Here is a 26,317-nt window from a genome sequence, read left to right as displayed (position 1 = left end):
CAGTTTGTCTGATATGGATTGACTCTGTCAACTCAACATATACTTTTTCTTAGTAAGTTTTCTATTTTTATTTTTATTAATTACGAGAAATTTCAGGTGACCCCGTTTGAATTCCAGGCGACCTCACATGGGGTCCCCACCCCAAGGTTGAAAAAACACTGTTCTATTAAGTCAGCAAAGTCACAAAACAACTTAGTAATGTCTTCCTTTTTTTCTCAATGTTGTTGCATTAGATTTAGTAAAGGATATAGAGAAATGACATGAGATTCATTTTTATGTTTCAAAGTTTACCCTATAACACCAAACGTATCATATTTGATACATGACTTTTGAAGCTCTCTACATAATCAGTGTGATATTATTTTTCTTGAAAAACCTGATGTATCCAATTAGATACATGCAATACACAGATAATCCACCAGGGGGAGGAGTTCATTCACCAGAGGCCTTTCAGTGACACTACAAGACTGTCATTAATGAGGAGGAACTGGGACCATTTAGAAAAGGAATTAACAATTTGTCAGACATGTTTGTGCTATATTATGTTTCTGTTTGTTCAAAAATAATAATATTTGAGCATTGAGACCCGATGCATCAAATATAATACAAAATTGAAAATCATACATGGAAATTGGTATTTGAAAAAATATATTTTTTTTTTTTTTGGGGTCGTTCGGAAGGACCAATAAAGGCTCCAGTTTCAAAGAACTGGAATTTTCTGTCAATGATTTAATGGTTCAGGCTTTACAGGGTTACGGTCAAGTTTAGTCAGGTTCTATAGCACATTTAAAACAATGCAAAGTACCCAAAGTACTGTACAAAGATATAGGTAAAAATGCAACATACGATAAAAACTGGTAAAAAAAAATAAGAATAAGATGTACTAAAACTGATAAAAACAGATACACAATAATAGAATAAATAAAATCTAAAACACAACCAGAAGATACAGCAAATAAAAGTCACTCACTTGTATTTCAAGCTAAATGTGTGGGTCTGTAAAAGACATTTAACATGCTCAGTGGACGGTGCATGGATTATTTATTGGGGCCGAGTGTTCCAGAGCCTTGGACTTTGGCCACAGAACAGGCCTTTAGTCTTTAGATGAGTTTTTGGCTCAGCTAAACTCAGGCTTGTATGTGCAGTGTTCATAGGGGATCAGGGTGCCTTTTCATTGTGTTATTCCATTCTGTACAGTATCTACAGTGGCTCCAAACAGACTCCCTCTCCTGGTTTTTCCATTTTACAGCAGTTGGCATCTATCTTTAAGGTGCTTGACCATCACCTACTGAGTGTCTGAGTATAAACTAGTTATAAACCTCTGAAGAAAACAGTCCAAATAGATTGACACTAACTCAAACAAAGTCCGTCTGTGTTTTTGTGACCACTTCAGGTGAGGTTAGAGGGTATTCAGTCAGGTGTACGCTGCGGCTTCAACACTAGTTATCTCTAAATGTCACTCAGTGAACCCAAGTAATGTTTGACAGAAAATCAGGTGGTTTTTACCACTGTAACTCATTTTCAACATCATATCATACACTCATATCATACAGTCAATGAAAACTTTGAGAGCATTTTTTTCGACATAATTTTTATTTTGAAATCCTAAACTGGAATGTTTTCACATGAATCATTTGTTTAGGATATTGGCATACAGAAACAAAAATCTAAAGTTTCAAGAATAATTTCAAAACAAAAAACTTAACATAAGAAAATAGCACCTGCCAAACACAAAGTCCCAACAGTCAATACCGGGTATGGCCTCCGTTTGCTTCGATGCAGGCGGTCTCTGGTCACCAGAGCCTGTGCTGTTGTGGCGTTCACCCAGGTTTGTGATAGTGGGTTGGGAACAGCCCATCCATAGGCCAGGCTGTTTGACTGGAGCTCAGACCGGCCTCCACCATACCCAGTGCCAACCTGGAGACGACGTTCATGTGACGTGGCATGATGCCGTTCACTGGACTAACAATGGGGGCCTTTTTTAGGCCTTTATATAGGCTTCAGAACCAGTCCTCAAATTGTGCACAGACCCACTGAGTATTACTCAATTTGTATTTGGTCCACTTTTGCAAAGAGACCAACCCATGTGCAGTGAACCGTGACAACATGACAGCTCATCATTATCTGAACTACCCCAGCACTAAGGCATCAATAAATCCACAATGAATAATTCCAGCCCCCCTACCAAGGTTCTAATACTTTTGGATTTTTCATTATAGTTTAATTTTATTTAGTTTAGACTTTTTTTTCTCTAATTCAGTTAGTTTTAATTCGTTTTTAGAGCAGACTTGATAGTTTTTATTCGTTTTTATTTTCTTCTAAATGCTTAGTTTCAGTTTAGTTTTAGTTTTGTCGTCTCTTTTCTCTTCTTCTCTGTTGTCGTATTCAAATAAATCCCAGACAGGACTCTGCTGCATTCTCCCAACTTTAATCTCCATGTTTCCAGGTAGAGTGGGGACCAGAAGACGACTGGAAACCACAAGTGTCGTATGGTGCCGCTAGCTAAAATTGCTAGAGCGAAATACATCGATTTCATATCAATCCGACATTGACAAAGACGAAAATGAAGAGAATTTTATCCATAATTTTTATCTGTTTTAGTTAGTTTTGTAAACACACAATACAGTTTTAGTTAGTTATTGGTTTTTTTCTTTTAATTATAGTTTTTATTCATTTCAGTTAACGAAAATGATTGTTCAATTCTAGTTTTTGTCATTTCGTTAGTTTTCGTTAACGATAATTACTCTGCCCCCTACAAGTAAAAATATCATACATTTCTACCTCAAAGTTTCTATTGGCCATCAGTATATTTACACATTTCAAGGCATTGATATAAAGTGAAACAGTGATTTAAGTGAAACAGTGATATAAGTGTTCTGCAGTGGTTTGAAAGAACGATCCAATATTATTCCATCTGTTATCAGTGTTCATAAGGCTATGGCTGATCGGTGTACGTACATAACCTATGCATATTTTAAGGAGCAGACTGAAAACTGACTGTATAATAAGCATGTGGTACTGAGCAGAATAAGAACTGAAGGTAACCTGCAAAAATATGACGACTGCAGCAGGACTGCAAGAGAAAAGTTTTACAATCGAAGTTCTTCGATAGATCTCAGTTTGGGGTGAACAGAGATTTTATGTACAGTATGAACAGATGGTCCGCAGCCACACACACACACACACACACACACACACACACACACACACACACACACAGAAACACATGGTCCTTTTCCCAGAGGAAATGGCACAGTATTCTCTGTCAGATCGGTTGTTCAGGGCTAGTTTTAGTTTTTACAGGATGTAAATGAGACCACAGGCTGTGATTAGAACGGACATGTGAGACCGTTTTGTTGGGCTTAATAGAACTTTTTTAAGGCTCCGTTCACACAGCAGGCCTTAATGCACAGTTCGCATATTTTGGTGAAATCTGATTATTTTGTGTGCTCGTTCATATTCACATTAAATGCGACTTCTGTCAGTTTTGAGTCTGAACTGAATGTGACCCTGAAGTGACCCACATGCACTAAAGAGGTCCTGAAGTGACCCACATGCACTAAAGAGGTCCTGAAGTGACCCACATGCACTAAAGAGGTCCTGAAATAATACATGACCACGCAGACACACACTGTGTTTATCGAAGGAAATGTTTTTCCTGGCGTTCCACCTCCTGGGACGCAGAACTGTGACGCATATCAGTGATGTGAAGTTCAGATAAATGTGACCTGGCCGTTCAGACTGAAGTCACATTGTAAAATATCAGCTACGTATCAGATTGAAGACCACATATGAAAGTGGTCCGGGTCGGATTTAGGACCACATATGAAAGTGGTCCAGGTCGGATTTAGGACCACATATGAAAGTGGTCTGGGTTTTGCGGTGTTCAAACTGTCTTTAACAGATCAGATCCAGGTCACATATGGACACAAAAATCAGATTTGGTCCACATTTGCCTGCAGTTGGTTATCCTTCCAGAATTCATTTCCAGAGCGTAACAATGAGCATTCAAATAAATCACAATTGAAAATGCAGCTACAAACTGAAAGAAAGTGGTGCGGATTTTCATGCCAAATATCTGTAACTCATTAGAATTATGACAGTTGCATTTGTGTGTTTAGTTTGCCAAAGCAGCATGAGGCAAATAAGGACTTTTAGAGAGACGAGCTAGTTGCTGTTTAATTCGTGGGAGTATCTGCCACAAGAGAAATGTACAACATGGCAAGGAGAGCAGTCTGGAAAGTCATGAGTGCATATGCCACAGAAACAAACAGCTGAGGCAAATGGGAGCAGCAGTCAGAGATCAAACTCTGCTCTGACTGTTACTGCAGCAAACAGGCCTTCAACTAACAAACCTCTGCCCAAAAGACCAACACAAACACAGCGTGTACATTCTGGGTCTAGTGCAGGGCTCTCAAACTCATGTTCTTTCAGGTTCATATTCAGCCCGATTTGATCTGCAGTGGACCGAACCAGTCAAATAATAACAGAATAACCTATAAATAATGACAACTGCACATTTTTGTCTGTGTTTTAGTGCAAAAAACCCCATTAAATTATGAAAATACTTAGTTTTATAAACTACCCAAACAAAAAAGACATGAATAACTTGAAAAAACTGAAATTTCTTAAGTGCAATTTTAACAGTATTTTGCTTCAACTTCTCATTAGTCCATGTGCATTCTGGATCAGATCTACAAAGACACTAAACACTGAGGAACAGGAAGAAAATTCAGTTGAATTTGTCGAAATAATTGGTGTAAAATACAGTTCTTCATCTTTTCATGGTCATCACATATGACCCATTTGGATGTTCAGTAGTTACCATGGAAACACCGTCATCTTCTACAGCATGGAGTTGGTTCAATGACAGTGGATGGACACACTTGTATTTATATTCAGTTATTGATATCTTTGCTGAAAAAGTCACTTTTTCATCAGTTTTCTCTGTTAATGATATAATAAACCTCAACTTGAAACTGAGCTTTTTATGAACATCTACATGATCAGAAAACTAAATATAGGAAAATACGTGGTTTTCACTGAAAAAATGCAAAATACAGAGGATAATATTATAATGAATGATAATAAATCACTTAAGAATTGTTACATATGGAGAAAAATTATTTTGGGAAGTGCCACAAAAGTAGCACTGGGTGTTTACGGGTTAAAAAGCCTGAAGGACTGGATATTCAACCATAGGTTCAGAAGCACAGTTTCTTCTGATACTGCAAAATTTACTGGAAAAAAAAGATAGTCTTGGACCTTTTGGTGATGTTTTGGAGTTTTGTGTGCACCCTTGCCTAAATTTGCTTATAGCGTTTGGCCTCTTTGGTTCACCTGCACTTGGGCACAGCCTGAGATTTTGCATGTTAGTTTTTAAACAGTGCCATCAATTTTAAGACATGAACTTTTGGTTTCCATTCAGCTGAGTTAAGATTCAATATTCACAATGAGACGAGCTGGAAACTTCTGCAACATTCTGAAAACCTGCCGTGTCAGCATTCAAGCTTTTTGTAACCGTATATAATCAGTGTTGGGAATAACGGTGTTAAAAATAACGGCGTTACTAATGCCATTATTGTTTTCCAGTAACAGGTAATTTAATTAATTACTATGTGAAACGTTACAACGCCGTTACCGTCTCCGTCAGTGAAATGTGGTGTGTTACCGTGCACTGATATCTAACAGCTGTTATCTGTCCTGGTTCGCTCAGCCAGGCACGAGAGGTGTGACGTTCACGGACGAGTCGAGTCTTTAGAACGGCTCTTTAAAGTGAACGATAAGAACCGATTCGTTGCGAGTCGTTCTTCTTTTCAAATCCCCCACACTGCCTTCATGCTTCCCCTGTGTGTCCACGTTGTCTTCACCTGAACAACGAACGACGTCTACAAGTTTGAGTTGTCCCAGTTCACCACAGGCACCTGAACGCAGCTGTGCGCAGCTAATTTAGGGGAGGAGTTATGAGCTAATTTAGGGGAGGAGTTATCAGTGACATTCCGATTGACTGGACTGGAGACATTTACTGCTGTATCAGGGAGGAGTGACTGAAAAAAGTGGAGATGTGGAGGAGCAGCTTCTTCTATAAACGCAGATCCCCTTATGTGGTGGAAAAGCCGGGCCCTGGTGGACCCTGGTGGACCCCAGCCGGGCCCTGGTGGACCCCAGCCGGGCTCTGGTGGACCCCAGCCGGGCCCTGGTGGACCCCAGCCGGGCCCTGGTGGACCCCAGCCGGGCCCTGGTGGACCCCAGCCTCACCAAAGTCATGGCAGAGAAACTGTGTTTAGTGGGAACATCGGTTCCATCTGAATGAGTATTTTCTCTGAGACAGGACTAATATTATCAGATAGAAGTCGCCTCAAGACGCAAAAGTGAGATCACTTGTCTTCCTTAACTCAAAGTTGCTGAAGGATAAGAAGGAGAGGCAGAAGAACCCCCAAAGGATGACACTGCTTTATCATTTCATGCTCCAATAATTATGTAGTTAAATACAGTATCTGTCTGCTTTTCTACGTTATGCAACTGGCCTGTGAAACACGCTCAAAAATCAGTTTTCTTTTACATATTTGAAGGTTTTTCAAAAAAGTAATGCAATAATTACTTTCCCTGATAACTAATTACGTTTATGAAGGAGTAATTCTGTTACTAATTCAATTAATTTTTTGGGAAAGTAACTAGTTACTATAATGAATTACTTTTTAAAAGCAATTTGCCCAACACTGTATATAATTAGTAGCAGCTTGAAATATGAGGAAGGACAGTGACAGTGATGGTAAAGGTGATGGTGAGTTACAGCTGCATTTCTACTTCTGATCAAACAGTGTAAATGAGGAGAATTTCCCCAGTCTGTTCCTGGAGTAGTTTCATCGTTCAGTAGAGTTGGTGTTCCCTCTAATGAGCAGAGAAAATCCAAAATATGAAAGCAGCATTTCACCAGGATAACACCTTTTTTTAATTAGTTTATTTAACAGGGACACTGCACATTAATTGACATTGATGGAAATGCACCAGAGTTAAACTGATAGATAGTTTTCATGTGCATGTAAAAGGTAGCACAAGGTTATAAACATGCAATTAAAAAACTATATATAAATTTAAAATACCAAGTATGAGATGAGTGTTGAATTCCAAAAACAGGACTAAAACAAGTGGTGCCAGGCACAACAGACTCCGCCCCTTGCACCTATTGTAACTTATTTTGGCATCGATCCAGCTGATGTCACCATGTCTGTGTGCGCTGATGATGTAAAGTGTTAAACAAACAAACAAATCGAACCAAAAACAGTACCCCTCGGCTCCCCTTCGGGGGGGCGGGGTAAAAATGTCTGATATTGGCAGATACAGTTATTAATGTACAATATTTTCAGATGCATTTTGAACTCATTCTAAGACATCAGTTCTGGTTGAACTGGAACAGAGGTCGACTCATGAGCAGCTGGAACTGCAAACGAGGCCTGAACAAATGTACTTTATAACACTGCACCTGATGGTTGGACCTGTCACTATTATTACAATATATCACAAGTCACAGGCTAATTAGGATCATTTTGTGTATTTGTGCTAATCATTTTCATTTGCTTGTATAAAGACAGTTAGGCTGGTGATCCTCTTGAGGCAACATGAAGCACACTGCAAAAAAAAAACCGTAAAAAAAACAGTAATTTTCCAGCAGCAGGGGTGCCGAAAAAATACTATAAAATAACGGAAAATAATCATCTCATAAAAATACGGTAATTTTCCATGATTAATTTGCATTTGCATTTGCATTGATTTTGCATATGTTTTTTTTTTTTTTTTTTACTTTTAATGTTTAATAAAGAATATTTACATATATTACAACAATCAAATTAGATAGATAGATAGATAGATAGATAGATAGATAGATAGATAGACTGTATTTGGACAGTTTATCAGTGCTTATACATGTTATACATTCACAAAAATACATTTATTCAACATCTTTGTTGTGAAACCTCCTGTAATTACACAAGATATTTGTCAATTAACAAACAAGTCTGGTTCAACTGACAGAACTAATACTTCTTTAACGGTTAATTGTCAGTAATTTTATCTTTTTTTTTTTTTTACAGTATTAAAATTTAAATTAACAGTTTAATCTCATAAATAGAAAAGAAATCTTTGTGAAATTATGATACATTTGCAAATGTATTTTAACTGTATTTTTCTGTGAAAAAAGAAAAAAATTACTTTAAAAAATGGAAATTTTATGGTTATTCACAGTTAGAGTTTTTTCATGTTATTTTCCATTTGACATGTAAAATCACAGTATTTTTGTCATTTCATTGATATTTTCCTGTTTCTTAAAAATACAGGAAAAATCTGTAAAATAAAAAGTGAAAATTCTGTTAAATTACAGATTTTTTTACAGTGCAGTTCAGAAAAGGAATGAATGAATGAATGAATGAAAACAGTTTAAAACAGTAAATAGCACAGAAATACCGTATTAGCAGCATTTCCATATTTGTGTTATGAGTTTGATGGAGACCTTGCAGTGTTTTATTTTGATGTTGTACCTTGGTTGAATATTTCAGTAACAGACTTAAATGGACTTTAATGGAAGTCTTTTCTTCATAAGATGCATGTTTTATAATTCGACTATTATGAGACTTATTCCACTGCTGTGGAATAAAGGTAACAGAGTAGATAATAATAGACTGTTGGATGTGGAAATCAAATTATCCTCTTATTCACTGTGTTTCAGTATTTTGTGACGTATTTACAACCATTGGGTCAAAGTCATTTAGTTCAACTTCCACATTCAGCCCAACTGGATCTCCAGTGGGTCAGAGCAGTAAAATAACACATAACAGCCCAGAAATAATGACAACTCCAACACTTTCTCGTTGCTGTAGTGGAAAAAAGTTAAACAAGTGTTCAGAGAACACAAACCTCCACCAAGCACTCTGAACACTGTGCATGTGTGGATCGACTACTTCTGTTTAAATTCAACAGTTTCCAGGTTGTTCCATACAGCAGAAACAGATGAAGCTTGGTCCCAGTCATGTGTCTGTCCAATTACATTCAATTCACATCAATATTAGTTGAGTTCTAATTTTAAATGTGTGGTAAATGGGATTTTCAGTGTTCAATGTAAATGTCCACAGAGTCCACATTCCACAGTGGATGTGGACAATTTAGTTCCAGATACAAGAGATTGTTCTAAGCTAAGGTGGATCCAACTGGAGGAGAATCAGAGTCGTTCTGAGTTTTTGATGAATTTTGGAAAATTGGTCAATGATGACAGATGGAAAATTGTAGATGTTGTGACCTTGCTGTGACCTTGAACTCTGTCCTACTGGGACCAAAATGTACTGGGTTGGTCCCAGGGCCTAGGCCTATCTGTGGGGAAGATCTGGGAAAGATGGGTGGAAGAGTTTTACACTAAAGCTGCTAACAAACAATCAAACAAACAAACAAACAAACACACAAAGCAAAGTGATCACAATACCTTCTGGTGGAGGTAGTTATGAAAATATGAAAACAAACTATCCTTTCACAAAACAAGATGTGAATAAACTGAAAAAACAGAAATGTCATAAAAAAAAATCAGTGTAACTGGTGCGTTGACCCCTGTGGAACCACAGGTTCTAGATCCTCTGGTCCAGTTCATTCCTTTCCTTTCTTGGTAAATTCCACTGGTATTTTCAGTTGAATAACCTCTCAGCTGACATGTCTGTTTCTGCACAGGAAGTTTGACACCAGGGCAACGTGGCCCTATTGTTTATCTGTTGCTAGGTAACCCACTTACATTCTATGATTCTATGAGTCTGGGCAAGTAAGGCTATCGTATTCCAAAATTACTAATATCTCCCAAAATATTGGTCCTAGCGGTTTTCGCTAGTCTGTTCCTTGACCAAAAATACAGAAGTATTTCTGGATTTTGTGTGATGACTGAGACACAGAGAGTCTACTTCCCTTTAATGATGTAGGATTATGCCTCAACTTATCAATTATGCATGTGCATTATACACAATGTCACACAAACATTAGGTAACAGGCAGAATATTGGTGAAATTGCAGTTAATTTTCTTTAGACATTGCAGGTTGTTCATATTTGTTCAGGTTATTCACATTTTCTTGTTAAGGGATAGTTTGTAAATGTAAATATGTCATTACCTTGTGATCGCTTTGCTTAGTGTGCGTGCATGTTTGTTTGTTTGTTTGTTTGTTTGTTTGTTTGTTTGTTTGTTTGTTTGTTTGTTTGTTTGTTAGCGAGATAACTCAAAAAGGTATGGATGGATTTTCAGGAAATTTTCAGGAAATGTGGATACCAGCACAAGGAAGAAATGATTAAATTTTGGTGGTGATTTGGGGGGGGGGCAGATCTGTGTTGGCGGAGGTCTGCACTCTCCCAGAGCTTTTCTTGTTCTGTTATGTTATCAATTTCACATTAAACCAAGAAAATTTTTGGTTGTCATTATTTGTAGGTTATTCTGCTGTTATTTTACTTTAGATCATATTACTCTGTATGTGGAACCTCAACTAAAACCAATTTGACACCATTGACTCTTAATATACTCAGTGTAATTTTTGCACTTTGTAAATTCATCCCAGGTCAGATTGGACCCTTGGGCGGGCCCGTTTTGGCCCGCAGGCCACATGTTTGACACCCCTGCATTAGGTCGTCGGACCTACCGTCCCTTCAATGAGCTGCTGCTTTTTATACCCTTCTGACTTATCCAGTCACCAGTGGCTGGTTTTAGTACATAGTTCATATTAGGGGTGTGCCAAAAAATCGATTCATATAAAAATCGCTCTTCTCATTTACTACGATCCCAAATCGATTTAAAATGTCCCAAAATAGATTTTAAAAAATACAACAAATCTGCCGGCAGTCTGCCTCCGTTTTGTACATGGGACATCCTGCCGTCATCACGCAGACGGTTCTGGAACATACGTAAGCACCAAAACAAAGAGGAAATTAATGGAGGAGGTAGGGTTAGCGGCTAGCGCGATTAGCGGCTAGGGTTAGGGTTAGCAATGAGCACAATTAGTGGCTAGTGCATTGACACGCCCTCAAATGGTGTTAAATAACACATGAAAGGATGAAAATGCGTACATATGGCACACCAAATGCAATAAACTGGCGTCACATACGATGCAGTTTCATGAGCTCAGTCTGTCACCATGCATCACCCAGAGCTTAAAGGTGCAGGAGACTTTCCTGATCAATTTTTCCTCAGATCTGTCCATCCTCAGTCCTATCCTCAGTATCATGAATCTGTTCGTCTGTCTGTCATTCTTCACCTGAATCTCTTGCCTTACGGTGAACAGTTTCTTAGTTCCATCCACCAGAAACAAACCATGTGTTTACAAACAGAGCCAGGAGGGAACTCGGACATCTTCGGAATTTTGTCACGACGTGCATTGTGGGAAACGCCAGTTCGCGCCGCTGTCTGACAGTGGCAGCTGGAACGGACACGAGGCGGAAACGGCAGGAGCTCCCTTCCCTCTATGCATATTCCCCCAGCCGTTTCCATGTTTCAGCTGTTTCCGCGAGTTTGTTTCATCCATATAATATCATATGGTCACGCTGTTGCGATCAGGCGGCCGCGTGAACCTTCACTTTCCACAGTGCATGTCGCGACAAAATTCCTCAGATACCCGAGTTCCCTCCCAGCTCTGTTTGTAAACACATGGTTTGTTTCTGGTGGATGGAACTAAGAAACTGTTCACTGTGAGGGAAGAGATTCAGGTGAGGAATGGCAGACAGACGAACAGATTCATGAAACTGAGGATATGACTGAGGTTTGACAGATCTGAGGAAAAACTGGTCATGAAAGTCTGCTGCACCTTTAAGGACACGGTGACACAGTCAGCCACCAGCAGCAAACCAACGCACACTGCTGTGCCTCACCAAACTCCTGCCGAGCATGGATAAATGTTGAAAACTGAATAAATGTGAAAAAGACATTTGAATGTGTGTATTTGTCATTCTGTCTTTAAAGCAGACTGGAGTAGATCATGAGGATCCTTTACACACCTATAGACTGAAGCAGAAATCATTAGGAATCAAATTGTTTTGAACTGAAAATCGATTTTGAATTGAATCGTAGCCCCAAAAATCAGAATCGAATTGAATCGTGAGATAGTAAAAAATTCCCACCCCTAGTTCATATACAGTTTATGTTTTTCTTAGATTTGTAGACTGATGCTCACCTTTTAGAATGAACAAGACTGTCCTAATACCAACATCTGAGCTGATGATCAGTTGTCGAAAAAATTGTTGAGAGCAAATATGTTTCTTAAAGTTTTGTGAGTATGACTCATAATCGTACAACAGAAGGTAGACTTACAATTATTTATAGTTATTTTCCACTTTTTTTTTTTTCATTTTGTTGAGTTTAGAAGAAACTTGGGAAACTTGGGAAATTAATTCCTTATAGTTTTTATTTCTTCTTCAAACGTATGTTCTGTTACATTTCTTTCATTGCTTCAGTCATTGATTTAATGTTTTTATTCAGGCATAAGCTATTCAGGGTTTAAGATCTGACCTGGGAATGTGTCTGTTAAACCAGAGGGATTTAGGATCTGAATGGATAATCTGCACATTTCAATATTCATCTATTACAGGTCTTATCGTCATCACAATATTGAACAATACCATGTACCATGTACAGATTTATTCAGGGAAACTTCTTTTGAATCATCATTTATCTATTCACATGAACAGAAAAAAAAGATCAACATCATAAATTGTCCATAATTTAAGTTGTCAGAATAAGGTGATACAAAATAAGGACCACATCTCAGCTGTTTTAGATTGTAATCCAAGGCTAAAATAGAAATATACAGCCTGATCACAGTCAAGGTGAACAAGTATATTTGCATCCGTTATTCATCAGTATTCCAAACAGATCCCCCCAAAACCATTCCCAAAATGTTTCTTTGTCCATCTTATTACTAGATCTTGCAATCCTCCAAATTTGAAGAAAATTGGATAAAAACTGATCAAATGTCGACCCAATGAGCGTGAAAACATGTGCACAATTTGACTGTTATAAGAGCAAAATGATTGTCCATAATGTTTTGTAACACAATAAATAATTCCTACTCAACTCCTGTGTCTTTTTTATTCCAAATACACACATCACATTGCTTTTCATTTATTGATCCTTTTTGTTGAACAGCTGTTTGATTATCAATTCTTATTTTCAGTATTAAGACAATCCACCATTTTGTTGTTAACCCCTTCTTTTCCAGCCCTTTAATTGGAATAATAGAATGGGAACCTGTTCTTTCAGTATTATTAGGACTAAATCTGCACAACTAGACAGATTTTGGTCTGGAGGCTATTAGGCTGGAGTGTCCGTACAGCCAAGAATTTATGATCTGACAGGGGTACAAGCCTGACACATTTATAGTAGACACCAGAATACACACAGATTTTGGACTTTAAAAGAGAAATATCAGACAAATAAAATGACCTGTCTGATTTTTTGATAGAGCAGTATTATTTTTTGTCTATATGTGCACCCTTTCTGGTACCTGGACTGGGATCAGGCTGATACTGTAGATATAAATAAAACAGCATTATTTTTATTGATAAGATCATTATAATCAAAAGTATGAAATATTTATTTCTTATTTAGTAACCAAAGACCATATTCCAATGAAATACGACTCCACAAGTGAGTGCATTTTTTCTGTTTGGTTTTTCTTGCTGTCATGCTTGGAAACATCTTTGGAATGGAGTTTGGAAAGTGTCCTGGACTGCTGATGTAGCACGCAGGCTTATCTGCTGAATGCAATACTAAAACTCTCTCACATACTTAGTCTCTGCCAAAAAAAGACATTTTCACAGAAAACCGGCTCATGGAAATCCCTTAAAATTGACAGGGCCGGTCGGCTTACGTTTCAGCTCACCCAGCATAAAAGTCTCCACCTAGCTACATTTCGAGACCAGCTGTGTATTGAGAGATTCAACAAATATATGTTCATAATGAAAAAGAAATCAGAGATGAAGGGGATGATACATTTTCCCGGACACAAGTATCATACAGTCGCACAAAACTTAATCCTTATCCACAAGGTTGGTGACACACAGAGGGCAGGAACATGCAGACGTGCAGTCCAGGAACCAGCTTCACCAGTCATTGTGTCACATCATGCTGAGGGGGGGGGGGGGCGGAGGGAGTGCATGCGTGGGGGGTTGGGGATTTGTGACAACTGCCATCTGGTGCGCTGGCACGCAGCACATGTGACAACACGATGATGATGATGATGATGATGATGACAGCATCAGTGTGAACGACAGCTTTTGGAGCGGGAGAAAAAACTCCAGCGCTAATGCTCGCACTGCCGTTCCATACAATATGTCAGTCTGCTTCAGAGACAGGCGTTTCAACACACAAGAGCTTGGCAGGCCTGCAGAGGGGAAACAATGAGAAACGCTGCCTTCATCACACAAATTGTCACTTTTTCCTTTGAGTAGATGAGTAGATATCCCACAAGTCTTTCTTTGTGTGTGACAGGTTTTTTAAAAGAACGGCACAAAGCATAATTGAATTCATCTCTCTTGTGTGTGAGCCAGTGATTTGAATATTACTCCTACTAATTGAAAGAATTTTAAGAGGCTTTACAATCCACAGTGTTTCACTTTTGCCTGTGTGCCAGTCACTGCACTGTAAAAACAAAACCTGTAATTTAACAGAATTTTCACTGTTTATTTTACAGATTTTTCCTGTATTTTTAAGATACAGGAAAATATCAATGAAATGACAAAAATAGACTGTGATTTTACACGTCAAATGTAAAATAACATGAAAAAACTGTAACTGAATAACCATAAAATTTCCATTAAAAAAAAAAAAAATCACAGAAAAATACAGTTCAAATACATTTGCAAATGTATCATAATTTCACAAATATTTCTTTCCTTTTTATGAGATTAAACTGTTAATTTAAAGTTTAATACTGTAAAAAAAAACAAAAAAAAACGAGATAAAATTACTGACAATTGACCGTAAAAATTATTTCTTCTGTAAGTTTAACCAGACTTGTTTGTTAATTGACAAATATCTTGTGTAATTACAGGAGGTTTCACAACAAAAATGTTGAATAAATGTATTTTTGTGAATGTATAACATGTATAAGCACTGATAAACTGTCCAAATACAGTTTTTATCAGTGGATTGGAACACTGAGTCTCATTGGAAAAAAAAAAAAAAAAAAAAAAAAAAAAAAAAAATATATATATATATATATATATATATATATATATATATATGTGTGTGTGTGTGTGTGTGTGTGTGTGTGTGTGTGTGTAATTTCATGGTTTTAATACATGAAAATATTCTTTATTAAACATTAAATATTAGGGCTGGGCAAGTTAATGCATTATTACCGCATTAACACATTCATTAAATAACGCTGACAATTTTTTTTTAATCTCCCATTAATGCAGTTTTATTCTAACTCCTTTTCTTCTGCTTGTGTGCGTATAGCAATTAGCTGCAGATAGACAACAGGTTTACCAAGAAAAGCCAGACGCCCAAAACTTGTGTCCAAATCTGTTCCTGTAGACTCACTGTAAAACTGACACATACAAACTAAATCTGTCTGAGTTCTGTTCACTGCCTTAGTACATTTACATGGCATTATACATTTAAATGAATGGGAAAAAGATTGCTAGCTCGGTGCTAACTTGAATGGGAAAATCCATAGACACACTGACGATTAGCATTTACAGATTAACTTAAACTTTACGTCTTTATCCAACAACAAAGGTTCACATCAGAGATATTTGCTACTATTCATTCTGACAACAACTGAACAGAAAATACTCACAGGCAAATGTTTTTTGGGCCATACAAACAGAGTGAAAGAAACGTGTCTGTTAGTTCCTTCTTATGTCTGAACTGACTACGGGAACACCGCAAGGACAAAACATATGTTAGTGACACTTATTCCCACCACTAGAGGGCCCCCTTTGTTTACTTTGAACACCTGAACATCACATATTATTGGGCTTATTAGTATTAGTGCTGATTAGTGGGACTAAGACTCCTGTCAATCACTCACAAGCGGAAATAAACATGTGTGGATATAAACATGTGTAACAGTAGTGGTCTGTTCCATGGACATTTTCATTAGGGACCGAGCCGAAAGGTAAGGCCCTCTCACACCGTGAGAGGCCTAGCCTGCAAGCAAGGCCCTATTGTTTTTCGTTTGTTATGATATTATTATTATTATTCACACACCACTTTGACCTTGATTTTGACCCCCTAAACATGCTCGAAAACTCACCAAATTTGGCATACATGTCAGGCCTGGCGAAAAATTTCATAAAATGAAAAAATTAACCCCATAGGTGCCGAAATGGGCTCTCTAGCGCCACCTATATGAAAAAAAACGGAAACAGCCCTAGTGGCCAGTAGGAATGTCGTAGAGACATTGAACCACTGCCAAAATATTTGTTGGATCAAGCACTACAAATAATACATGGATGTCCCTAACCTAACTCCAACAGGAAGTTCACAATTTGCCTTTCAAAATAAAATTTCTAAAACTAACTCCCATGACACCGTTTGTCATATTAACTTCTAAATAGCGCCAAAAGATAGAGTGAAACCTCCTTAATAAAACAATTTCACACCTTTTCCATAACTGTCTTAGTTTTTTTGTTACAAGCCCGCAAAGTTGCGATGTTCGGAACTCATTTTTCACTTTGGAGTTTTTCCCCACATGTGACATATCTATGCGTTCATGGGACTCACCACAACACTCACATGCAAAAAATTTTGAGATAGCATGTACGGTTCTTCATTTATAGCAATTTGTTTATTTTCATACTTTTTGTACTTTAGACTGCCATTTGACCCCCTTAACATGCTCCAAAACTCACCAAATTTGCCATGTATGTCATGGCTCGTGAACACTTTGATTTAATATCAAAAATAATCCCTTGGGTACCAAAATGGACTCTGTAGCGCCACCTTTGTACTAAAAAACACACAAAATCTGCCCTAGCGGCCAGTAGGAATGTCACAGAAGCATGAAACAAATGCCAAAATGTTGGTCTGATTGAGCCGACAAATCCTACACTGACACTCATGAGCTAACTCCAACAGGAAGTTGGCAATCTGTCTTTGAAAGTTACTCTATGTTTCTGCAATTACTGCTTATTCATTTCAGACTTTTGATAAAACAGTTATACCTCATTAAATTCCCACAAGTCTGCAGAATCCAAAAGTGAAATAATTTTTCAGATACGACCTACGGTTATGGAATAATGGTGATTTTTTGAAGACTATGTTTGGTTTCACTTTTAACAATGACAAAATTCCTATAAAACTCTTCCTGGTGCACAGCTGTAAGTGTCTGTCTGTAGTGCAGTGGTTCATGTTGCAGCCTATGGAACAAGAGGACCCTGGTTCAAGGCCCAGGTAATCCAAAATTTTTTTAAATTTTTTTTTTTTAATTTTAAAACAGGTTTTACTGCATTGTATTGTGGATATTGGAAATTTTGCACACATTCAAAAGTACACGGAGTACATTTTTTCAAAATAAAACCCCAATTAAAAAAAAAAATACAAAATGTCTATTACATAACTTCTTTTCATTTTTATGACCAAATGCTCAACTGTTTGTACAATGTTTCTTCATTCAAAAGTACTCTTTCTCACAGACACACATGCTCACACAATTGGGTTTTTCCAAAATAAAAGCCTTAAATGTGATAAATCATCACTTTTATACTCACTTATTCATACAATTTCAAATCATTTTTCAAACTGATTCTTTCTCTCACATATAAAACAAATGCACATACACACAGTAGGGTTTCCAAAATAAAAGTCTCATTTTAAAGGTGATGGTGGTTTCAGCAGAGGGTCGCTGGTGTTCTGTACAGATGTAAGGAGGACAGACACTAAAGGATGGGAACTGGTATGGGGACGGAGAGGTGTGAGTGGAGCTGAGGTGTGGACGGTCACGGGAGGCGGATCGTGGGGGAGGTGGATCACGCGGGGGGCGAATCGCGGGGGAGGCGGATCGCCCGGTGCGAGGTCCCGCCCAATGCTGCTTGCAGCTTTAATTTTAAATGTCTTCAGATGGTGGTGGTTGGGGGGGGGGACACAGGTTTTTTAGAAGCACTGACATGTGCAATTATTTTTATCACCGGAGTACTTCAGTCTGAAATATCACTGAAAGGCAATACACGATGGCAACCCCCCCCCCCCCCCCCCCCCACATATAACTATATGATTAATCGTGATTAATCGCAGAAATCCACACAATTAAGTGCAATTAAAAATTTTAATCGCTGTCCAGCACTAATAAAAAGTAAAAAAAATATGCAAAATGTCATGTAAAGTTAAGGCAAAAAAAATGGAATGGAAAATTACCGTATTTTTATGAGCTGGTTATTTTCCGTTTAACAGTATTTTTTGGTGCCCCTGCTGCTGGAATATTACCGTTTTTTTATGTTTTGTTTTGTTTTTTTTTACAGTGTGGAATATTCTGAGAATAGTTGGCAGAGTTTGTTTTTTTTTGTTGGAGAACAGTGTTTATTCTTTGTTTCAAACACCGGAGCCTGGACCTTCCAAGCGTGGTCCTTTGGCGCCCGCTGGGCAGTTGGGCATGTGTGCCCAGACTCAGGCCACAGAAGCACCACCAACCTGCTTTCCTTCCCTTTCACTGAGCCTTCTGTCCTGACTCTGGACATGTGTACTGCTTTTGTGACAAGCCTACCGCACCATGACTAAACCCAGCCTGTGCTGTGTGCAGTTTTATGTTTGTCCTAAGGAATCTGAGTTTGCTGCTGTTGGATTTCAAGACTTTTTTTTTTTTTTTTTTCCTTTTTATTTTGGAAGAAATTAGAACTGGGGGATAAAGAAAAACCTGCTATTCCAGCTTGTTGTTTTCAAATATATTATGGGGTATAAAGCAGAGCAAGCTGCGTTATGAGAAGGGTTTCACTTTAAAGTCTTGCTTTCCCATGAGGCTTTGGAGTACATGTGGAGTAAGCATTCGCAGCCACCTGGCAGTTCTTAGCTAGGGCAGAGGCACTGCTGTAGCCGTGGGCACTACAGTCTGAACATGAGCAATAGCTCTGCAACATGACCTGCAACATTTACTCCAAAACCAGTCATTTCTCTGCTAAACAATAATAGCACTTTACTAATCTAACAAAAGTGTCAACCTGAAGCAATAAAACAAAGCACAATCTTAAAGAAAGTTATATACTCTTAAAGAGTAACTTAATTCCAGAGTTCTGGCTGAAGCGTCTGAAGTTACTGTAGAAATTCAACACATTGATTTTTTTAAATTTATTTATTTATTTTTATCATCCAGTAAAATGTTTAATCTTCCAAATAATTTATTATTCACACACAACAATAATATACAGATAACATCACCACCTTCTTTTTTTAATTTTTTTTTTATTAGTTAGAGTTAACAAGACACTGTGGACAGAAAAACAACAACAACACATAAACAAAAGGAAACTCAAACAAATAAACAAACCAAAAACAACAACAATGACAGAGTATTGACAAACAACAACGACAACATCATATTACAATGAAAAAGATCATAAATGTAAATAGCAACTAAACAATATAGTTTGGTTAGGGGCGATAGGGAAAAGAGGAAGGGGGGGGTGTGTGAATGAAAGAGAGAAAGAGAGAGGGGGGAGTGAAGGGGAAAATAAGAATTGTTGTAATAATACAAAAATACATAATAATAATAATAATACCAGTAGCCTAATGTGCTAATATTATTGTGGCGGTGGTAGCGGTGGAGGCAGACACAAAACAACAAGTGAAATAATTTAATATTTGTTATAATGTATTTCTATCAGTTACTATCAGTTTTGAGTTTATATGAATTAATTTAAATTAATATGACTGGGGGGGGCACCACGCAGAGCCCGAGGAGGGGAGGACACCATCAACCCCCCCACACAACCTCCAGCCCCCCCAGCAGCACAGCCACAGCCCAAGGGTCAGTCAAAGGGTATTCCTCCTACCCCCTTTTCTTTTCTTGTTTTTTTGTTGTTGTTTGTTTTCATTGATTTTACTGATTAGGCAGATTTTAGAGCCCACCTCCAGGCTAGAGTTCCAGTAGCAGTACCAACACTTAAATGACAGAGATACCTGCACAGTGTCAACTAAAGTATTCTCTGCCAACAAGATTAACAATTTCATTTAACTACACTCTTACTACACTCAGGCCCAATCCTAATTCACCCCTTGGCCCCTCCCCCTTGGCCCTTGCACTTGGCACTACCCCTTGAAACAGAGTTGTAAGGGGTGGGGGTTGAAACATTCTCCTATGAAATGGTCCAACCCTTCCACGCCTGTTACATCATCATCATTCATCGATGCCGCTATTAACAGATGTGACAACTTTGTTTACGACAGAATTCTCCAGGTCGTCAGCAGCTGAAAACGTCTCTGTTCAATGGGCTTTGGTCGTCTTTTTGTGTCTATCAACTATAAACCACAGAAATGCGATCTACGGTTACATGATGTTTTTAAATCCAATTTATCTTTCCAGAAGAAATTAATCCAGAACTAAAGTCCTTTCTCTTCTGTTTCCATGGAAATGTTAAACCTAAATAAAGGTTTACATGAGAAACGTTTATTCGGTTCTGGCAGCCCTTCTGTTAGCTTAGCTTAGCCCTTCTGTTAGCTTAGCTTAGCCCTTCTGTTAGCTTAGCTTAGCCCTTCTGTTAGCTTAGCTTAGCCCTTCTGTTAGCTTAGCTTAGCATACTCACTGCATTTCCATGGTCACACGTAGCCAGTTTTTTAAAGGTGATTTGTCGTCTTTTCTCAGTGATTTTGTGAAATTCGATTCTCTCTAATTATTTCTTCAGATCTGCGACTTACTGCACTCATACAATCTGTGGACTGTTGTGTTGACGGAAGTTGGAAAGTCTTTTTGTTGGAAGGGATGCATGCGCTAAATTAGCTTTGCTTTAGCGTTTTAGCTTTGCATTAGTTTTTATTTCCCAGATTTTCTTCCTGCAGTAAGTCACATGACCATGATCTGAGCCTCAGTTTGTGATCATATTGACCCCAGCGGACTAAAGGAATGATTAGGAGAACTGAACTGACCCAAATCACTCCTAAAATACTACAAATCACCTCTAAAAGCCTGGCTACGTCTGACCAGAGGAATGAAGCCATTATGCTAAGCTAGGCTAAGCTAAGCTAACGTTAGGGCTGCAGTTCAAACTGTTTGTCCCACTTGTGGAACTCATTAGTTCAGGACAAATGAATGAATCCAAAGCCAGTGTTGAACTGTTCCTTCAGGGTTTTCCAGGCTGGTAGATCCCATCAGAATATTCCACTGGAACGCTTTGGGAAGACTAGACTGCAGTGCAGATTCTTCCACCAGCGCAGAATGTGTGCGTCATCGCCACAGGACAAGACACTGAGCATGTGCAGAATGGAAGGAATAAAGTCCAAACGGAATAAAGGCTTTACATGTCCAGGAAGAATTTAGAGCGCAGTTAAAAGAGGATTAAACCACTGACTTTAATCAGGTTTAAATTTAATCTGAACTTTTCTTTTTCAACTGGAATAAGGTGTTTACATGGACATCTGAAATAGGATCCAACCTTTAATCAGTTTAAACCAGGAAGAAAAGTTGTCATGGAAACGCACGGACTGATGCCAAGCCAGGGACTCGTCTCTGTGCTCACTCGTTAAGTCATGAACCCCAACACGACGCAAAATGCATTATACTATTTCTGAGGTAGTTGGTTAAAAGTCTGTGCTCATTAAGTGCTGCTTTGCAGGGTTGATTTTAACGAAGACCTGCAGAGGTCTGCGTTAGAATGAGGATATATTCTTGTACCAAATTTTAAAAGTAAATTTGTATCTGCCTTGATAGCTGCCTTGGCAGAGGTCTGCGCTCTCCGAGTGTTTTTCTAGTTGTAGATGTTAACATTATCATAATTTCCTCCGCCAAGGAGGTTCTGTTTTTGTCTGTGTTGGTTTGTCTCTGTCTGTCTGTCTGTCTGTCTGTCTGCCTGTCTGTCTGTCTGTCTGTCTGTCTGCCTGTCTGCCTGTCTGTCTGTCTGTCTGCCTGTCTGTCTGTCTGTCTGTCTGTCTGCCTGTCTGCCTGTCTGTCTGTCTGTCTGTCTGTCTGCCTGTCTGTCTGCCTGCCTGTCTGTCTGTCTGTCTGTCTGTCTGTCTGCCTGTCTGCCTGTCTGTCTGTCTGCCTGTCTGCCTGTCTGTCTGTCTGTCTGCCTGTCTGTCTGTCTGCCTGTCTGCCTGTCTGTCTGTCTGTCTGTCTGTCTGTCTGTCTGCCTGTCTGTCTGTCTGCCTGTCTGTCTGTCTGTCTGTCTGTCTGCCTGTCTGCCTGTCTGCCTGTCTGTCTGTCTGTCTGCCTGTCTGTCTGTCTGCCTGTCTGTCTGTCTGTCTGTCTGTCTGCCTGTCTGTCTGTCTGTCTGCCTGTCTGCCTGTCTGTCTGTCTGCCTGTCTGTCTGCCTGTCTGTCTGCCTGTCTGTCTGTCTGTCTGTCTGTCTGCCTGTCTGTCTGCCTGTCTGTCTGCCTGTCTGCCAGCAAGATAACTCAAAAAGTTATGACGGACTTGGATGAAAATTTCAGGAAATGTTGATACTGACACAAGGAACAAAAGATTAAATTTTGGTGGTGACCGGGGGTGGGGGGGGCACTGATCTGCCTTGGTGGAGGTCTGCGCTCTATGAGTGCTTTTCTAGAAAAGTGAGTTTGACAGCCCTGCTCTAAACAGAGTTTTTAGCATTTCTCTTGTTTCTGGGATCAAATCAAAGTGGCTGCAGACGGCCACTAAGACTGACAGGATGGAGCTAAATGTCTCTGTTAATTAAAAATGCTTAATTGCTCTAAATAATTATGTATCCGTGAGGATTCCTCTGAGAGTGATGTGAAGGTTATCATTTGGCTGGAATAAAGATAGATACTTAATATCCCCCAAGTGTCTGTGAGAGTCCTTGCCTCGGGGAAACTACCATCTGGTTGACCTGGCTGTTCAAAGTGGGTCGTTTTATGAGAGTGGGGAACGGAAAATGAAGGACGGCTCACACTGTGGGCTCAATGATCACTTACCTCTGTGTCTGCTGGAAATGAAAGGAGACGCAACACAATGTCCGTGCTTTGTACACAGTATCCACCTTCAGCAAACAACTGAGTGTTTGTGCTGTCACCGTGTGTGTGTGTGTGTGTGTGTGTGTGTGTGTGTGTGTGTGTGTGTGTGTGTGTGTGTGTGTGGGCTGTGGTTGGATGTGTAAGAGAATTCCCAAGGTGAAGAGCAATTTATATCCCAGGCCTCAGCTCAAACCCAGGCTTGTAGCCACAGGCACAACCATCTACTGGAGCTGGTGGAAACTGGGTCACCTAAATGATGTGGTCTGGAGGTACAGTACTCCGCACACAACCATTTCTGCAGGTGTCAGCCAAACCCAATGTGTTCCTGATCCAAGGCCAGTCCCTTCAGCACTGGGATGTCCCGTTGGCAGAGCACCTACAGCAGGGCTGTCAAACATGCGTCCTGGGGGCCAGATGTGTCCCACCAAAGGTTCCAATCCGACCCCTGAGATGAAGTGCAAAAACTCCACAGTCCAGGCTGTGGAACTCATTTTAGTATCGGTTCCACATCCAGACCAATCTGATCTACAGTCCAATAATAACAGTAGAAGAACCCACAAAAAAGAATGACTGCAGATTTACTACTGGGTTTGATGTGAAAAAAATAATATTACACTATGCCTATAAATAATGAACTTCAATTTTTTGTCTTTGTTTTAGTGCAAAAAATTAAAAAACAAAAAAAATTAAAATAAATAATAAAATAAATAATTTCTGAAAATACTTACATTTCCAAACTATCCTGAAATAATAAAATGTGAATAACCTGAAGAAATGAACAACCTGAAATGTCCAAAGAAAATTAAGCACAAATTTAACAATTTTCTTCCTGTTCCTCAGTGTTTGGTGTCTTTGTAGATCTGATCCAGAATGCACATGGACTAATGAGGAGTTACTACTCAGAAATCACCCAAATTCACCCAAAAATTACCCTAAAACCACCTCAAAATTACTTAAAAAAACATCTAAAAAGCACCCAGAAACCACTTAACATTATGCCTATAATGACAACTTCAAATTTTAGTGCAAAAAAATTACATTAAATTCTGAAAACATTTCCATTTTCAAACTCTCCTGTACCAATAAAATGTGAATAACCTGAACAAATGTGTCCAACCTGAAATGTCTGTATTAAATTCAGTCCAGTTTGAACTCTTTTCTTCCTGTTCCTCAGTGTTTAGTGTCTTTGGAGATCTGATCCAGAATGCACATGGACTAATGAGAAGTTGAAAGCATAATATTGTTAAAATGGCACTTACTTTTCTTAAGAAATTTCTGTTTTTTCAGGTTATTCACATCTTTTTTGTTTGGATAGTTTATAAAAAGTAAGCATTTTCATAATTTAATGGGGGGTTTTTTTGCACTAAAACAAAGAAAAAAATTGTCAGTTGTCATTATTTATAGCTTATTCTGTTATTATTGTACTGGTTCAGTCCACTGCAGATCAAATCAGACTGAATGTGGAACCTGAAAGAACAGGAGTTTGAGAACCCTGCTGTAGAGCTTCTGTTTGGCTTCTATTACTCAACAGTGTAATGAATGTTTACCACGTGGCCATTGTCGTGTTGCTTTAAGGCTCATGTATGTTCGCTTTATGTATGTAAATAAGTTTGTCTGTTTGTAACGTCATGCGTCACTGTCTTCATACTTCTGTGCATCTGTTGCGTTGGAATGAGCGTTTCTCATTCAAGCTCTTAATTAACCATACTGGCTGAATACCATGAAGAAGAGTAAAGGTTTTTGAGAAGAAGAAGAAAGTCAATAATAACAAACATTGTTGTCCAGGGAACAGAGTTCATTTTTTAATTTTTTATATGGATATTTGTGTTGTGAAAAGGACAGAGTTTATTTATTTATTTTACGGGTATGGTTAGGAATTGGACATAGTTTATTTCTGATAAGTATTTTGCTGCTAAGAAATGACAGGGGTTTTTTTGTGCATTATTGTTCTGAAAAGAATAGTGTACTTTTGTTTCTGATATGTGTATTATTGTCATGAAATGGACAGAGTTTATTTTTGTTTTTTATATGGGTATAATTGACATGAAATGGACAGAGTTTATTTTTTGTTTTTTTATATGTGTATTATTGACATGAAATGGACAGAGTTTATTTTTTGTTTTTTTATATGTGTATTATTGACATGAAATGGACAGAGTTTTTTATATATATATATATATATATATATATATATATATATATATATATATATATATATATATATATATATATATATACATATGGGCATTACTGACATGAAATGGACAGAGTTTATTTTTTGTGTTTTATACAGGTATGGTTAGGAATTGGACATAGTTTATTTTAATAAGTATACTACTGCTAAGAAATGACAGTTTTTTTGTGCATTATTGTTATGAAACTGATGGTTTACTTTTGTTTTTGATATATGTATTATTGTCATGAAAAGGACAGAGTGTATTTTTGTTTTTTAATGTGTTTTTTTTATTATGAAATGGACAGAGTTTATTTTTGTTTTGTTCCGTGCACCATTACTGTTACGGAAAGGACAGAGTTTATTTTAATATGAAATGCTGCTGCCAAATGGACAGTCTTTCCTTGATATGTTCCGCAGTTTTGTGTTTTATGCATAGTCAGAGTTTAGTCGGATATGTGTAGGATTTTTGAGTTGCTAATGGAATCTGACAGAGGAATTTAGGGCATGTGAAGGATGGAGTAAGGGGGCAGGAGATTATACATTAAACTTCATCCTGCTCCTTTTCGAATGGTTTGCTTTCTTTTTATCTAATTCCTTTGCTTGATTTTATTGCAATATTCAAAATAATTAAATAAACAAACAAATAAAATGGAAATGAACCCTTTCATGCATGAATTATGAGAACCTTAGTCAAATTTTTTTTGGGGGGTGATTTTATTCCTCTTTAGGCATGAAAAAAAACAATGCAATTAAAAAAATTTTATGAACCTATTTTTCACAGAGTTAAAAAAATGTCCACTCAGCTGGACATTTTTTTAACTCCATGACAATGTAAATAATTAGTGTAAAATACAGTTCTTAATCTTTTCATGTTCATCAGATATGACCCATTTCGATATTCAGAGGCTCTGTAGTTACCGTGGAAACACTGTCATCTTCTACAGCATTGATTCACCAGTAAAACCCATGGAGTTGGATCAATGACAGTGGATGGAGACATTTGATTAATGATAAATCTGCTGAAAAAGTCACTTTT

The 26,317-nt window shown here is 38.1% G+C and overlaps 1 protein-coding gene across 1 annotated transcript in view; it reads left to right on the top strand.

Moving 5' to 3' along the window:
• LOC115422496 (cilia- and flagella-associated protein 74-like) overlaps positions 1–26,317 on the top strand; it is a 180,189-nt gene that overhangs the window by 58,754 nt on the left and 95,118 nt on the right. The gene's annotated exons all lie outside the window — the stretch shown is intronic.

This window comes from Sphaeramia orbicularis, chromosome 7, assembly GCF_902148855.1.
Source record: "Sphaeramia orbicularis chromosome 7, fSphaOr1.1, whole genome shotgun sequence".
Taxonomy (NCBI): domain Eukaryota; kingdom Metazoa; phylum Chordata; class Actinopteri; order Kurtiformes; family Apogonidae; genus Sphaeramia; species Sphaeramia orbicularis.
This window is presented reverse-complemented; position numbering and strand designations above follow the sequence as displayed.